Source organism: Peromyscus leucopus, chromosome 12, assembly GCF_004664715.2.
Source record: "Peromyscus leucopus breed LL Stock chromosome 12, UCI_PerLeu_2.1, whole genome shotgun sequence".
NCBI classification, from domain to species: Eukaryota; Metazoa; Chordata; class Mammalia; order Rodentia; family Cricetidae; genus Peromyscus; species Peromyscus leucopus.
In genome coordinates, this window is record NC_051073.1 from 43677514 (window position 1) to 43694032 (window position 16519).

Consider the following 16519-nt stretch of genomic DNA (forward strand, 5'->3'; position numbering starts at 1 on the left):
ACTAAATGATATGAATAAATTGTATTTTTCACTTTTATCATTCAATTAATAATGTGATGTGACATATAAGATGAACCCCTATATAATGAAAAAGATATTTTTACTCAAAGAGATAATATTTTTTCACGTTTATACCTTCCATTTTTGAGTTACTATGAGGAAAGTGAATAAAAAAAATTACATGACCAATCAAATTAAGTCAGTATTATAGTTACTATGAAAAATTTCAACCATAATTATGACTTCATTGGGTTGATAATAATGGAGTTTTTAGAAGACAGTCTGATGTTAGTATGTAGACATTGCTTTCATGTGCATCTTTAATATACTTTAACAACTGCTCATACAATATATTAATTTGTGTGCAACTAATTAAGGTAGTCCTATGTTCTAACCTATTGGTAGAGGCAGAAAACAAATATTTATTGTAAATATTAAATATGTCCTGAGAAATTGAACCTAAATGTTAAGAATATTTTTTTTATGTTTACACAGAATTTTTTTTTTTTTGGTTTTTTGAGACAGGGTTTCTCTGTGTAGTTTTGGAGCCTGTTCTGGATCTCACTCTGCAGCCCAGGCTGGCCTCAAACTCACAGGGATCCTCCTGAGTGCTGGGATTAAAGGCGTGCACTACCACCACCCGGATTTTACACAGAATTCTTATTTAGCATCTTATTTGATGCTTTTCAAATATAGTTTCATATATACTCTTTCCAAGGAATGAAGCATGAGTAAAGTAAAATAAATTTGTGATGTTGCTCACTGATACTATTCTTGGTAGAAATCACATGTGTATAATGAGATGAGTTTGTTACTAATAATATTGTAAATGTTATAAATAATATTATGAATATTAGAAACAATATTCTAAATATTATTAGTCAATGAATTAATAAATGGGACACTTATACAAATAAGTGAGCTATATCTTATAAATTTAATATACCTTTATATATAACTTATACATCTTTATATAGCATTACATTTTCTCCTTTGTCACTTTGTCACTCATATATTAATTAAATATTTAGATGAATAATCAGTAAATTAAAGCATGTATTGTTTTCAGAAATGTTAGGAGTTTACAAATCTTCATTATTTTGAACAAAGGTCTCACAAATGTTAACAACACTTTAGGATGCATTTCCAGAAATGAAATTAAAAACTGAGTGTGGGTACTCACCACTAGCTCCGGGAGTCTAATTAGCGAGAAAGAGGAGGGTCTATATGAGCAAGAATTGTTGAAACCAAGGTTGGATAAAGCACAGGGACAAATAGCCAAACGAATGGAAACACATGATCCCAGCTGGATCAAGAACAGAGAGGGAGAACAAGGAATAGGAGACCATGGTAAATGAAGACTACATGAGAAAAGGAAGAAACAAAGTGCTAGAGAGGCCCACAGAAATCCACAAAGATACCCCCACAATAGACTGCTGGCAATGGTCGAGAGAGCCAAAACTGACCTACTCTGGTGACAGGATGGCCAAACACCCTAATAGTCGTGCCAGAAACCCCATCCAATGACTGAGGGATCTGGATGCAGATATCCACGGCTAGGCCCCGGGTGGAGCTCCAGGAGTCTAATTAGCGAGAAAGAGGAGGGTTTATATGAGCGAGAATTGTGAAATCAAGGTTGGATAAAGCACAGTGACAAATAGCCAAATGAATGTAAACACATGAACTATGAACCAAAGGCTGAGAGGCCCCCAACTGGATCAGGCCCTCTGAATAGGTGAGACAGTTGATTGGCTTGATCTGTTTGGGAGGCATCTAGGCAGTGGTACCAGGGCCTGTGCTCATTGCATGAGTTAGCTGTTTGAAACCTGGGGCTTATGCAGGGACGCTTGGCTCAGTCTGGGAGGAGGGGACTGGACCTGCCTGGACTGAGTCTACCAGGTAGATCTCAGTCCTCAGGGGAGGATTTGCCCTGGAAGAGGTGGGAATGGGGGGGTGCGCTGGGGGGAAGGAGAGGGGAGCAGGAGGGGGGAGAACAAGGGAATCCGTGGCTGATATGTAGAACTGAATGGTATTGTAAAATAAAATAAAAGGAAAAACAAAAAACAAAAAACAAAAACAAAAACAAACAAACAAAAAAAAAACTGAATGTGTTTTTGTAAGTTAAAACAAATATTTCTAAGCTCTGTACACCTTGAAATAAATTACCATTAGAATTACAAATTTCTTTTCATATGATATTTCAGAAATTTGGATACAGCTGTGTTTGTGTTCTGGTGTTTCTGTATATTAATAATTTTATGTAGATAGACATATTGAAAGGAATATTAATAATAGAATTTTTTCATTTTTAATACTTGAGTTTTTATGCCGTTACTTCTTCCCTGTAAATCAGCACTGTTTCTAATAGCATACTGCGTAACATAAAGCCAGATATGTCCCTAGCATGTCATTTTAAATAATGACATGCTCTTGTCACATTCTTCCTTATACGGAGAGTGTCCTCTCCTATTCTTTTTCTATTTGGTTGAGGAGGCGACAAATCTAACTTTTTTCTCCATTACAAGTCAGTGCAATTACAATTTACTAAAGTCCTTTTTATTTATTTTTTCATTGCTTACCTACATAAGGGCATGCTTTTAGATGTCACCGATGCCTAAGCATTTCTACTTTTTTCACTGAACATTTTTGTAATACTTAGCTATAAAAATAATTCTCAAGTGTCTTTGAGGAAGAAAAAGTGAAGTTATGCTCCTTAGAGTTGGTTTTTAAAATCATACAAACATGTATTTGTGATTTATTTGCATAAATACTTAATTACTAAATTAAACAAACACAAATTTCAAGTTAAATTCTTTCCTTTTAGTATGATTTTTTTCAGTCTATACAATTCACTTTCCAGTGTATTGTTTTGGATAGTTAGTGTTCCCTCTCTCTTTGCTTATTCTCCAAATTTTTGGACTGCTTTAAGGCATGGATAATCTATTAGGAAACAGAGATATGGACGTAACAATTCGGTAGTATCTCTGTCATAAAAATTCCAGTTTGTTTTTTGCTTTTTCCCCTTACTTTACAAGACATAGCTCTACCTTTACTTATATTATTTCTTGTAATTTTTAAAAATATGTATCATAATCAAACACATTAAATAAAATATTGAATAACTCAATACTCTACTTAATTTCAGTAGAGCAACAGGTAGTATGTGTACAACATAAAGATGTTTGTCTACAAACCCAATTTCTTCCCTGTGGAAATACCTGATTGACTGTATATTATGCTTGGGTTTTTTTTCTTCTGTTATTGAATGGTTTTTCTTCACTCAATATTTACCTTCAGAGAACAATATTGTGAGAGAGTTTCCTAGGCACAGGAGAAAATCTGTGAAGAAATCAACTCAATTTTCATATTCTCAAGGAGACTACAGTTTGCTACAGAGAAATGAGCAATAAACAGACCATTGAAGTCTATAGTCTGCTGTGTGATGGTAAAAATGATGGAAAAAACAATCAGGAAAGTAAGGAAGCAATACAAAGGCTAGAGTCCAGACCTTTGGACCACCAAGGTGGTATTTATGTAAAACCTGGAAGGAAAGGTTCAGGGATGAGGTGTGCAATGATCCAGCATTGGAATGTTTGGAACTCAAAAAAACATACATCTCAGAACATGAGATATGGATCCTTTCTTAACCTGAGAGCAACATGGTACAGGACAATTGATAAGTGTGGACAGAAAAGTCAAACAGAGACAAAGAGTACTAATTCTTATTGGTTTTGCATTTGTCTCTCATCAGTATAGAAAATTGTGATAATTTGAGAATAACAGGATTAGATTCGTATTTTTTAAAATTGTTCACTCTGTTAGTATTCTATTAAAAACATACTGTTGAGGTCAGAATAGAAGACAGCCTGATAACCATGCATACTATTATCTTGCTGCAATGTATCTATGTTTGGAAGTTAACAATTTTTATTAAGCATTGCTTCAATATTTTTACTTTAAGGAAAACATTCTTTTGTTAATGAATTTATGGTTTATGATGCAAATTTATTACTGTACAGCAAAGGACAGCATCTACCCTGGTATGAATCAATCTACAAAATTAGGAAAAGAATTTACCAGCTGTGTAACTGACAAAGGGCTAGCATCTAGAGTATACAAAGAACTACAAACACTAAACATCAAGAAAACAAACAACCCAACTAAACTGGGGCATGGAACTAAACTGAGAGTTCTAAAAGGAGAAATACATATGACTGAGAAATAATTGTGTAAAAAAAAAAGTCCAGAATTCTTAGCCACCATAGAAATGCAAGTTAAAACTACTTTAATATTTCATCTTAGTCCTAGTCAAAGTGGCTGAGATTAAGAAAAAAAGGAAAACAACAAATGCTGGCATGAATGTGGGATAAGAAGAAGCCTCATTCCCTGTTGATGGGAATGCAAGCTGGTTCAGCCACTGTGGACATCATTGTGAGGATCACTCAATAAGCTAGAAATGTATCTCCAATATGGAACTACTGGGACTATTTCCAAAGTATTCTGCACCCTACTACAGAAATAACACAAGTTCATCTATGTCTATTGCTAATCTATCCACAATAGTTAGCAAATGTCAAGCTTTTAAATGCCCAACAACTAATGTGTAGATAATGAAAATATGATCCATAAACACAATGCAGTATTATTTGTGTGTTTAAAATAGAATTATGAAAACTGTGTCTTAATACTTGTAACTAAAAGTAATAATTCTGGCTGAGGTAATCCAAACTCAGCAAGACAAGTGATGTGTGTTGTCTGTAATATGTGGATTCTGGCTTTGAAATTTTAGGTATGTGTTTAAATTGGGGTACACATAAAAGCCAATAAGGTAAAAAGGGGCAGTTGGGGGGGCTTTCAAATGAGGAGAGAGAAAATACCAATGGTATGAAATGGAAAGGGAATGAGAGAGCAAGAAAGATTAACTGGGGTGGGTGAATAGAAAGGAAAGATAGAGCTGGAAAAATGGGGAGGATAACAAATGCTAAGGTCTTTGAAAAAGCTAATGAAACTTACTGTAGAAGCTTCTGAAATAGATGCATAATGGGACAGGGGGTGTTGATGCATCTCACAGACAACATGGGCTGCCAAATAAGAACCCACTGCCAGATATGATTTACCTCTTCCCCTGTCACAGGATAGCGAAGTTCTTCAACCTTTGCATTACATTGTTTTTGATTACCCTGCAGAATTTGATTGCCTGACTCTATTGCTGAAGGCAACACATTTGAATTATAGAACACGGAGAAAAGAAATTAGTAAATATTTTGAAGTTTTATCATGGCTGGTAATAATTCATACTGCTGGAAAGTGCTGTGCATGCTCCCAGAGATGTAACATAATAGGCTAATTGAGTTGTGAACCCCGACAGCTACAATAGCAAGTGGTCTGTTACAATATGTCCACTGGTGCAAGAAGAGCACAAACATCATGGAGGTGATCAACACTTTCTTGTTGGATTATAAAGCCTATTGAGCAATATGTAGTTTATGCTAGACATTTTTAAAGGAGCCAAGAAGCTGAGAGAGGATAGATCATAGTCCCCAGGGGAGATGTGGTTAGTAATAATCTGGTAAATGGATTATAACCATATATTAGCACTTTTCTCAATCCTCATCAGAAGAGTTTCCTTTGGCAGCAGGTGGATCAACTAAGACACACAATTGGTCAGCATGCAGAGTATAAGAGACTGTGGACTGCTCCATTTTAAACATGATGCCTATAAAACACCTTCTCTTCCAAGATTCCAGGATCATCATAGAAAATGCATAGAAACATTTGTAGGGCCCAAAGGTACAGGATGACTATAAGGAAGCAGGGTTTCCTGAACAAAACAGCACAGTAGCACACAAGGACTTTGTGGCTGTGACTCTATATCCTGCATATGATCAAGATGAACAAAATTCTATCGTGGATGGAGGAGGGATCTCAGACTTCCACAATTTATTCAAGGAGCTATTGGCAACACAGACTGCTGTGTGAGAGAGTTTTCCTCAGAGATATGGCCCCTAAAAAAAACTGACCATGCTTCAGTACATGTCCCAACACCCATGTTTTTACTTATTTAAGGGCACATAAAATTCTTTCCACTATTGTGATACATGCTATTCAATGGTTTTCTTCTATATTACAGCTGATAAGAGCTTGGACCCCTGAGGAAAGCTAAGTGACAAAGGTGAATGGCAAAGCAATTATGAAAAAGGCTTTCTTTGTGTTTTGTAAACTTTAATTAAGTTCTATAATGTTTTCCTACCAGACATAAATACAATTACCCCTATTCAGCAGAGGGTGAGAGAAAGGCAAACATAAAACTAACCAGAGAAGAAGTTTCAATACCGGAACTATTTTTTTTCTTGATAAAGCTATACTGAAAAACAATCCTCTGGTTTTTCTCTGCATCATTTATTTCATACTGTTCTTCTGATGTTCTGTGTTTGGCTTATAGACTTTCTCCTCCAGTGAGAATTAGGACATAGAGTCATATGAGGTGCTGAAATGAGCTCTGAACTTCATACATGGTAGGTGAACTGTTGGAGATTAATTGCTTACTGAAACTGTCACTGCTAAGCACGCAGGGTGCTTTAGCTGTGCTGGTTTTCATTAGCAAAGAGAAGAGTTTGGGCCACTGGAAAATTATTCATGCAGCTGAAGGGAAGAGTAGGCATGTGAAGAAAAAAATGCTGCCATATCTTGGTAACAATAAAATGATGAAATGTGAAGGACTATTTAAGCTATATTAAAAATGCTTCAATTCACTAAATGATGGTTGTTTTAATGTTTATTTATTTACCCTTTGAAAAATATATAGAGTATGTTCCTTATATAGAGCTCCTTGTTTTGCAGATCAGAGATGAGAGAATATAACATAAACCCATAATTAAGAGTATATGGCCAAAGTCTGGTGCTAGGTATTTAAATGTACCTTCCATTGTGTGGTAGCTTCATGGTCTTGAAAGCATCATCATTAAAAATAAAAGAAAAGATAAAAGAAACAATATAAAAGGATGGAGAAAGTAGAAAAGAAAGACCTGCAGACCTTATTTCTTGATCTATAAAACTGAGATAACTGTGAAACCCATATGCTTCACTGAGATCTCTAATACACAAAATAGAAAATATTAATATTCCTAATTAGATCAAACAGAACTAGATTTCAATAAATGTTGCATGATTTGCCTTAGCATTTTCCTAATGCAAGTCCTTATGCATTATGAAATACTAAAGATATTACACGAAGAGGGACACGGATTTTTCTAAGTTTAAAAATCTAAGAAGCTTGGTGCTGCATAAATAGCTCAGTAGTTAAGAGTACCTGAGTTTGGTTCCCAGGACCCGCATAGTGACAAACAGTCTTTAACTCCAGTTTTAGGGCATCTGATACTGTCCTTTTGGTGTCTATGTACACCAGCGCCAAAGACAAAACAATCAAACACACAAAATACAGAAATCTTAAAATTAAAAAAAAATCCTAAAAAACCTTAAAGATATATGTAACATGGTCAACAATACCAATAATTTTTGTTGGCATTCATTGTAAAGAGAAATTTTGTGATATAAGTAACAAAGAATAATATGAGAGGTATTAACTGTGACACGATTTTTTTTTGGGGGGGGGAGGGTTCGAGACAGGGTTTCTCTGTGTATCTTTGTGCCTTTCCTGGAACTCACTTGGTAGCCCAGGTTGGCCTCGAACTCACAGAGATCCGCCTGCCTCTGCCTCCCGAGTGCTGGGATTAAAGGCGTGCGCCACCACCGCCCGACCACAATTCTTAAGGAAAGGATTTTATTAGAATTGACCTTCAACAGAAACAGTGGAGAGGCAATAGCCTCTGCGGCGGCAGAACCTGTAAAACCAGAAGGAGCAGTTACATGTAAGTATGAACAACGCCCATAATTATTTCTTCTATTTTAAGTTTAATGAAATGATTTGTTTGTTGGCTTTATTATAGGAGTGAGGGACATACAGTGGTACACATGTGGAAGTCGGAGAACTTAACTAGAATTGCTATCTCCTTCCCCTACACCTCAAGACTGAAACTCAGACCTCCAGCCTTGTCAGCGAAAGCCTTTGCATAATCAGCCGTCTTGCCTTTCTCCACTTTTCTTCCCTCTTGACCTAATACCTGTATATGAATTAAGTCACTACTGAAAATGATACACTCAACCCTGAGGTCTATATTTTAAACCTGCCCACTGACCAAAATATGAACGTTAAGATGTTGCACCTTCAACAAATCAGATTCAGAGCTTGTCACACCTGCCTTATGGGATGTCTCTGGCTTCTAGATTGGAGGACTAAGTGCAATGAATGACAATGAATGGCATCTCTCAATTTTGGACACTGGGGCCTCTCTAGGTCTTTCCTCTGTCCTCCACCTTCCATCCAATTCATCACTCAGAAAAATGATGAATCTCTTACACACAAACCCATGTTGGTGCTACTTTTCATATTTTGAGGTTGTTTTCACTGAACCTTGTCCCCAGTCAGATACCTCTCATTGATTTCTCACTCTATTTAGGTTAGCAGGAGTTGAAAATGTGCAGCAACATTACTGATCCCACAGCAGCCACTTCCCTGTCCTCTCTCTGTGATGTCTGGTTACTTCAGCTGTCTCAAGCACTAGTAACTCAAAAATCACAAAGGTGACTATTCACATATTATTTCTTATATTTTTTCCTCAAACTGAACTTAGAGTCGGGCAGACAATAAATTCCCAATAAAATATATTAAATATTTGATTGAAGAATTAACAAATGGAAAATTATCTTAAATGAAATAACCAAACAGATGAAAGTAAATACATAAAAGCAACCTGGTTGGAAAATAGTGGAAATCTTAATGTGTAACGTATACAAAGTCTCAATTAATTCCTTTGGAAAGACATATGCAATAAGAAAGAAAATACAAAAAATATTTTAGTATTGTATATACTGTATAATATTTTGGAGCTGATAATATTTACATCTCTTAAAACAAGTGTTATTTTAGGTAATTGAAATGTAAATGTAAGCTATATGACTCTATCATAGTGTTGTCTCATATCAATTACTTTATTAATTTTTGCTTTTCATATATTCATAGAGGGTGGAAATAATTGGACTTGTTCTATTTTATGTAAAGAAATTCCACCCTGTGGAGTTTCAAACCAAAGGCACTTGTGAATAAATCAGAGATAGGTGTTTTCCAGTAAACAGATTACCTGTATGTGCTTCAAATTGAGCTTGCTATTTACAGTGTCCATATAATGCTTATGTTTGTTCTGAGAAGGTAACACCAATAACCAAGCTTATTAGATGTGTATATAATTAAAGTTAACTGTCTTTGAGTGGAATGTTGAGGGCCCTTTAGAGAAGAAAGGACTGTAGATTTTCACACACAGAATTTAGAAAATCACTTTGGTTATTCAGTTCCACCTTGTATTTCTTTTTTTCTTTCAGTGAGAAGGGAAAGGTACAGTTAGGAGATTTCACTGCTAGAATACCTGTCATCAGATGGGCATTATTTACATCTGCTTTCAAATTCCAAGTGATTCCTCCAGGTAAATACTAAAAGATTTTTCATATTGAAATTGATTCCTATTCATTAGAGCTCACTAATTTCAATATTGAGTCAGTTCATGAATTTATACAGCAAAATAATAATAATAATAATAATTTTAGGACTATCCTAAGGACTTTCAAAACATACTGAAATTTATTTCTATTCTATGAAAAATGAATAACTTCTGTTTTATTCTGATTAAATTGATGAACTTTCTTTTACGTAGAGGAGTCTTTACTTCAGAAGTCAATTTGTCAAAGTTTTCTGAAGATATAATTACAAAATTCCCCCCTTTCCTTTCATCCCTCTAAATACTTTCATATACCCCTCATTGATTTCTTTCAAATTCATGGCCTCTTTTTTCTTCAGTTGCTATTGCATAAATATGTGTATGTATCTATATATATATTTTTGTGACTATAGCCTGCTCAAGTTTTTCTAATGTTAGTCATATGTGTGTTTTCAGATCTGACCATTTGGTATTAAACAAACAAGTGGTGTACTCTTCTTTGGAGAAGAATTTCTCTATTTAGCATCCCTTATTTGCTTCTGTTACTCATATCTCCCTTGATGGGGAAATCTTTATTTATAAGACATATTTTTAAAACTTAATTGTTTCCATTTTAGTTTATGTGTTTTTTTATTTTATGTGTTTGTCTTTGTGTCCTTATGATTGTTTGATTTTGAAATATTATCCCCTGATATGAGTCATGAAATAAAATAACTTGCATGCAACTTAATGACTACAAGAATTATGAAAATCAGGATTGGCCTCATTATTCATTTAGAAGTAGAACCACTACATCAGGTACTACCAGTGCTAGGGATTCATTCCACCACTGGATCTAGAAGAACTCCTAGAGTGTATCATTGGAAATCATGCTACAATAAGCACCACTGGGCTTGAAGAAGATGATGTCATGTCATATAACAGTCTGCCTTTGCTATCAACTTCATTTTATAGAATTCCACAGGCACAAAGATTGTAAGTAAATTCCCTATCACCTGTCCTTACATATAAACACACATATTTCATATGTACAGACACAGACACAGACACACACACACACACACTATATAGTGATAGTGTGTATGTGTGAGTTTTTAATGTCTATCCACACGTGTGTTTGTGTATATTTTTATATCTGTCTCTATAGCTATCTTAAAGGAAAACAGTAGATAATTTAAGGTGCTGTACGCTTTGGAGAGCTGGGTTTCAAACAATGACTGTATGTCAAAATGATTTCATATGATGACAATAACTAAAATTAGTAGTCAGATTTTGGTGAGAAGAGTGACACAGACATTAATATGAAAAATCATGTTCACTGCTGCATCCCACATTCAAATGACCTTGTTAAGCAAGCTAAAGGGTAAGAAACATAGCTCTGTTTTACTTGTTAACATTATAGCCATTTTAATATTCCTGTGAGGACATGGATTCAGTTATTATTCATTTTATATTATATAAGTAGCATCAAGAACAGTAAATACCACACTGTATGCTTTCAATAAATATCCATTAATGAAAATTATAGGACTTATTTCGGAACTATGACAGTATGAGTAAGTTAGTAGCTGTTACAAAAGTAAAAACATAAATGTGAATATGATCTTGTATTAATTAGAATTACAAAATATTCTATCTCTTAAAATTATAGAAAGAAAATATTAAAAATTATTTATTAGGAAAAATGGAAGCATTACTTTATATATGTTTTGGTCCATGTTCCTAAGGAGTAGCAGATAATGTTGAAACTTGGTTTTCTTACATTAATTCTTCCTCTATGCATTAAAGACTTTGGTATGTCCAAATACATTAATTACTATAGATAGCATTTCATGAACACATTTTTGTTTTGTGAGTTGGTGAGAGAACTGAAATGTTTTACAATATTTGGACTGGCCTTCTTGTTAATGCCCTAGGGATGCATGCATGATAAAAAGGTACATGCCCACAGGAAAACTTGACTAGGCAGGCTATGCACCTGCAAATGTTTTGAATATTCTCAATTCAGATGTGCATTGATGTCATTTTAAATGTTATGATATTTTAAATAACAATACTAAACTATCCTGTTTGGTACAACCTCATGCATAGGAAACTCTATAAGAAAATCCTGAAAACTGCAATTATTATTTTTAGTGTGTATATATTTTCATATTTAATTATGTTTAAAAGCATCTTCCTTAATGCCATATGACTTCACTTTCTCTCTACAAAAGATATCTGGGTTTCTGCTAACAATTATTATAATAAAAATCTGTATGAAACTCATTAAAATCACAGGTTATATCATCTGTATTTTTTAGATATCATTAAGGTTAACATCTGTTTAAATCAAATAACATGTCTATCTACTCTTTAAAAAGAGTGCCTGATTGCTTAACGCTATATTTTTTGAAGGTTTTTCTTAGGCATTGAGGATATCTTCTTTCTCTTTTCATCTAACAGGAAATTTATTAATATAAATTTAGAAAATATATACTTTATTCTGTAAAATTATAAATGCATTTTTATTTGTCATATCAAATATGAATTTCATCATTATACAGTGTATAGCACAACCTTGTTTTATAATAGACATATCACATAAATACTTGAGAAATGAATCAAAAAGTATTTTATTTTTTATTGTTTTATCATTTTGCCTCAATGATATGTTCAATTTGGTAATATCTTTTTGTTTGTTTATTTTGTTGAGGATTTCTCTGTGTAACTTTGGAGCACTTACTAGAACTCACTTTGTAGACCAGGTTGGCCTTGAATTCTCAGAGATTTGCCTGCCTCTGCCTGCCCAGTGCTGGGATTAAAGGCATGCATCACCACTGCCCTGCCAATTTGGTAGTATCATTTTCAAGGTTTTTGATTGTAAGCAGGATCAGGTTTATTGGTTTACTTTATTTCCATACACTGCCCTTGACTAGTTTTGATATAAGGATCTACTAAACTCTTAAATGACTTAAACCAATTTGATTAATTCTCAGTAACATTTATTTTTTAATTTGAAATCAATCTGTCCCTTATTGGTTTAGCAAAATCTGAATTTAAATGAAAAAATCCTTTTATATTTACAAAATAATATGTGAGTGACTAAAGATGATTCTATTTTGAAATAATAATTTAACATCTTTAAATACTTATAGACTGTTTAAATTTCTATTATTTCCATGAAACTTGAAAATGTCTAAAGTTTTCTAAGCTTTCATGTTTATTATTACTTTTAGTTTATTTATTTTGACCATTTGTTTTCAAACAGTAGTTATCTACAACCTATTTTGCTATATGTAACTATTAATTAATAATTCTGTATATTTAAACTGTAAAAATTTCCACATGATCAACTATTGGTTCTGTGTGTTTTAGAAAATATTTTTTAATTATGCTCAAGGTTCTCACAAAGTGAAATATGTCGTGATTTCAGTGTGCTTTAGTGAATCTGTTCATCCAGGTCAGACTTCACCATCATCCCTGATGCAACAGAGGTGACTGTGGTGTGCTACAAAATATTTTAGCCCTGTCATTGTGGTAATAAATTAGATAAAACAGTATAGAAATAGCCACTATTGCCTCTAACTGTCTTTCTTTGGAGTTGTTCATATTTGCTTCTAGAGGGTAGGAGAATCATTAGAGACTCACTTGAAATCCTGGTCATTTTGCTCATCAAATGCAGCCCACCATTCCTGCACATCAGCACTGTGGACGATGGTGGCCCAGGGGTCTGGAAATGTATTGCTGAATGAGGGTGGGGCTCCAGGGATACAGACTTTGTGAGTCCTCACCTATGCTCAGCTGGTAATTTTATCTGATAGAGCTGCCTTTCAATCACCCATGCTCCCTTTACTCGCCCTCATCAAATCTCTGGTAACTATGTTCCATAAGTCATTGGTTTACAGATCCCTGCTATGAGATCAATAATCATTCTGTATGACTCCCTTGGTAAATTCATATAGTAAATAATAACTTATATGACTCTTATATTAACTGATATCAGGGTTTGTTGGGTAGCTGCTAAGATATGTAGAATTTTACATCTCAGAACAAAGATTAAACAAATATAGACAATGAGAAGCAAAATGAGTGATATTATTGAGAAAGGACACCTTGTGTCTGAAGGGAACAGTTGAAGTTTAGCTGACTATGCAAACAACTGTATATTTTGGAATATTCTATTATCTTAGCCAAGAATATTACACCTCATTATATAGTGTGTAAGTTGGTTTTATTTGTTTTTTTAATTTTCTATTTTTATTTTATTCTTTACTCTTCCTCCAAGTCTTCTTAGGTACCCTCACCTTTTTGTATGTTCTATTTGTTGACCTATCTAGGGCACATTTCACTATCACCTGAAATTTGTTCCAGTGTTGTGCATTTTGGTATGATAATGAGTCACAAATTACTCCTGGACACTATGGAGTATCTCTAGTGAAACCAGCTGATTTTAGTCTGCCTCACCAAGGGAATTTCTAGCATTCTTGCCAACTCACCACTCCCATATGCTAATATTATAAAGCTTTGCATGAAGTCTTTTAGACATCCCTATGTTTTATTCTTTGGCATAAAGTCTTAATATGTTGAGCTCATACAATTTTGTAATTTTGTATTATTATAGTTGAGAAGTACATTTTTAAGAGAATATAATGACCTCTGCTATTCTTTCTAGTTGTAATTATCCTATCTTTTCTCACAGTTAGATTTAAACTCTTGGAAACCTGGGATAAGGTGTCTGTGGCCAGACTTAACAAGCTAAATGTTTACAGTTTCTTGAAGTAACGAATGAATAATACTAATAATGAAAATGTGTGTATATTACTTTTGAAAAGTGTCTTCTATGTTTAAAAAAATGGCTTGCATTCCCATTTCACATAGGGTGGTTAGATCTGAGCCATCCTATAATTTCCTATGAATTATCAAAGTGAATATTTACAGAATCACTTCTACCTGCAGAGTGTCCTGACTGTGATCTTACTGTTGTTTAAAATACTTAATTTGTGGCTTCCTGCAGCAGCAGATGGGAACAAATGCAGAGACCCATAGCCAGACATTATTCAAAAATAGAGTCTAAATTGGAGGTCTCCATCAAATTGCTCCCCTCAGAACTAAGGGTATCCCACAAAAGAGGAGGCAGAAAGAAATTTTAAGAATCAGTAGGGGATGCATGGGGGACACAAGGAGAACACAGCCATCCGAATTAACTAAGCAAGGCCCATATGAGCTCACAGAGGCTGAAGCAGTATGCATAGAGCCTACATGGGTCTATTTTTAGTAATTTTACAAGAATCCTGACTATGAGAATGAGTGAGTCTCTTACTCTTGCCTGCTCTTTGGACTCTTCCTCCTGTTGGGTTGTCATGTCCTACTTCAATATGAAAGTTTTGCTTCATCTTATATTTTATTTAAACATGTCTGGCTATTATCACTTAGAAGCATGCTCTTTTCTAGTAAAATACAGATGGGGAGAGGATATGGAAGGGATGGGAGGTGGGGAAGAACTGGGAGAAATAGAGGGAGGCAAAACTATAACCAGTATATACTGTATGAGAAAAGAATCTCTTTTTAATATAAAATACTTCTGTTTTCTTAGTGTAAAGCTAACCAGGTATTTATATGGATTGTTTTCATTATTTGCAACCAGAACCCTCAAGAATCATATACCTAACTTTAACTCTGTCAGAATATACTGAATTTTTAAAGGTAATACAATAACTTCCTTTGCAGCATCTTGAACTATATATGCCCAAAAGGGTAAAGCCAATCCATATGTCATCTGTGAAGCATCAAGGTAATTTCTATGTTTTCACAAATCAGACTCTCACAACAGTGTTTTTATTAAAAAAAAAAAACCTATTTTTACTCCAAAGTGAGTAAGTAACAGAGAGTTTATTCTGAGTCCAGTGGGTAACCATGGACTGGGCAGATTCAGATAACAGTTTGACCATAGAAGTGGTTACATTAATTATTTTATAGTACCAGAACAGAAAAAAAAAAAAAACATATAATGTATTTACCAAATTGAGTTGTAGAGACATAATCAAGAGACATTGCAACAAAGCACAGACATCTCACAATAAGCTTTAGCTGCTGTTTTATGGCCTGGTTAGTTTGGGAATAAGTCAAAACCTATGGCCTACTAAATGAACACATTTCAACAATTTTGTCTAAACATGGAAAATATGTTAGGTCAGTTTCAGAGTGAGTGATAAATGACTATTGGAGGAAGCAAGCATAGCCCAAGATGATTTTGTCTGTCAGTGTACAACATTGCAATACTCCACAGTCATAAAAGAACTAAACCAACTCATCAGTTTAGAGAATCTTTAATAAAAGTGTGGCTTTTCCAGAGAGCATCTGGCAAAACCCTGGCATAGACATTATACTATATTCTGTAATTTATTCACTTCAATAAACTAAAACCAGGGCTGAAGAAATGGATCCCTGGATAAGAATACTTGCTCTTCTTGCATAGGACCTATATTTGATTCCCAACTCCTACATAGTGACTCACAGCCATCTAGAGCTCCCACAGCAGAGAATTCCATGCCCTCTTTTCACTTCTTATAGCACCAGGCATTCATGTGTTGACCATATGTGCATTAAGGCAAGCTACTAATACACATAAAATGAATAAATATTTATTCTTAAAAATAAAGTAAAACCAACAATGTGACATTATAATACACATTGTTAGCTGTCAGCAAAGAATATAATATGTGTTCTTCATTGCCAGCCTCTAAAATATGATCTTTGAATTTATCACCATTTGGAATTATTCAGTGGTAGAAGTTTTCCCAAATAGAAGCCTCCCCAAACACCATGGTTTCTGGTGATACCTTCCCTACTCTCTATCCAACTCTATATTGTCATCCCCATTACTGTACATTTCTATTTTCTTGAGATATTAGCATATTTCTCCTCAATTTATCAATGTCAGAGATCAAAATCTATACTTGAGAGTATTTATAACTTATTTCCTATACAAA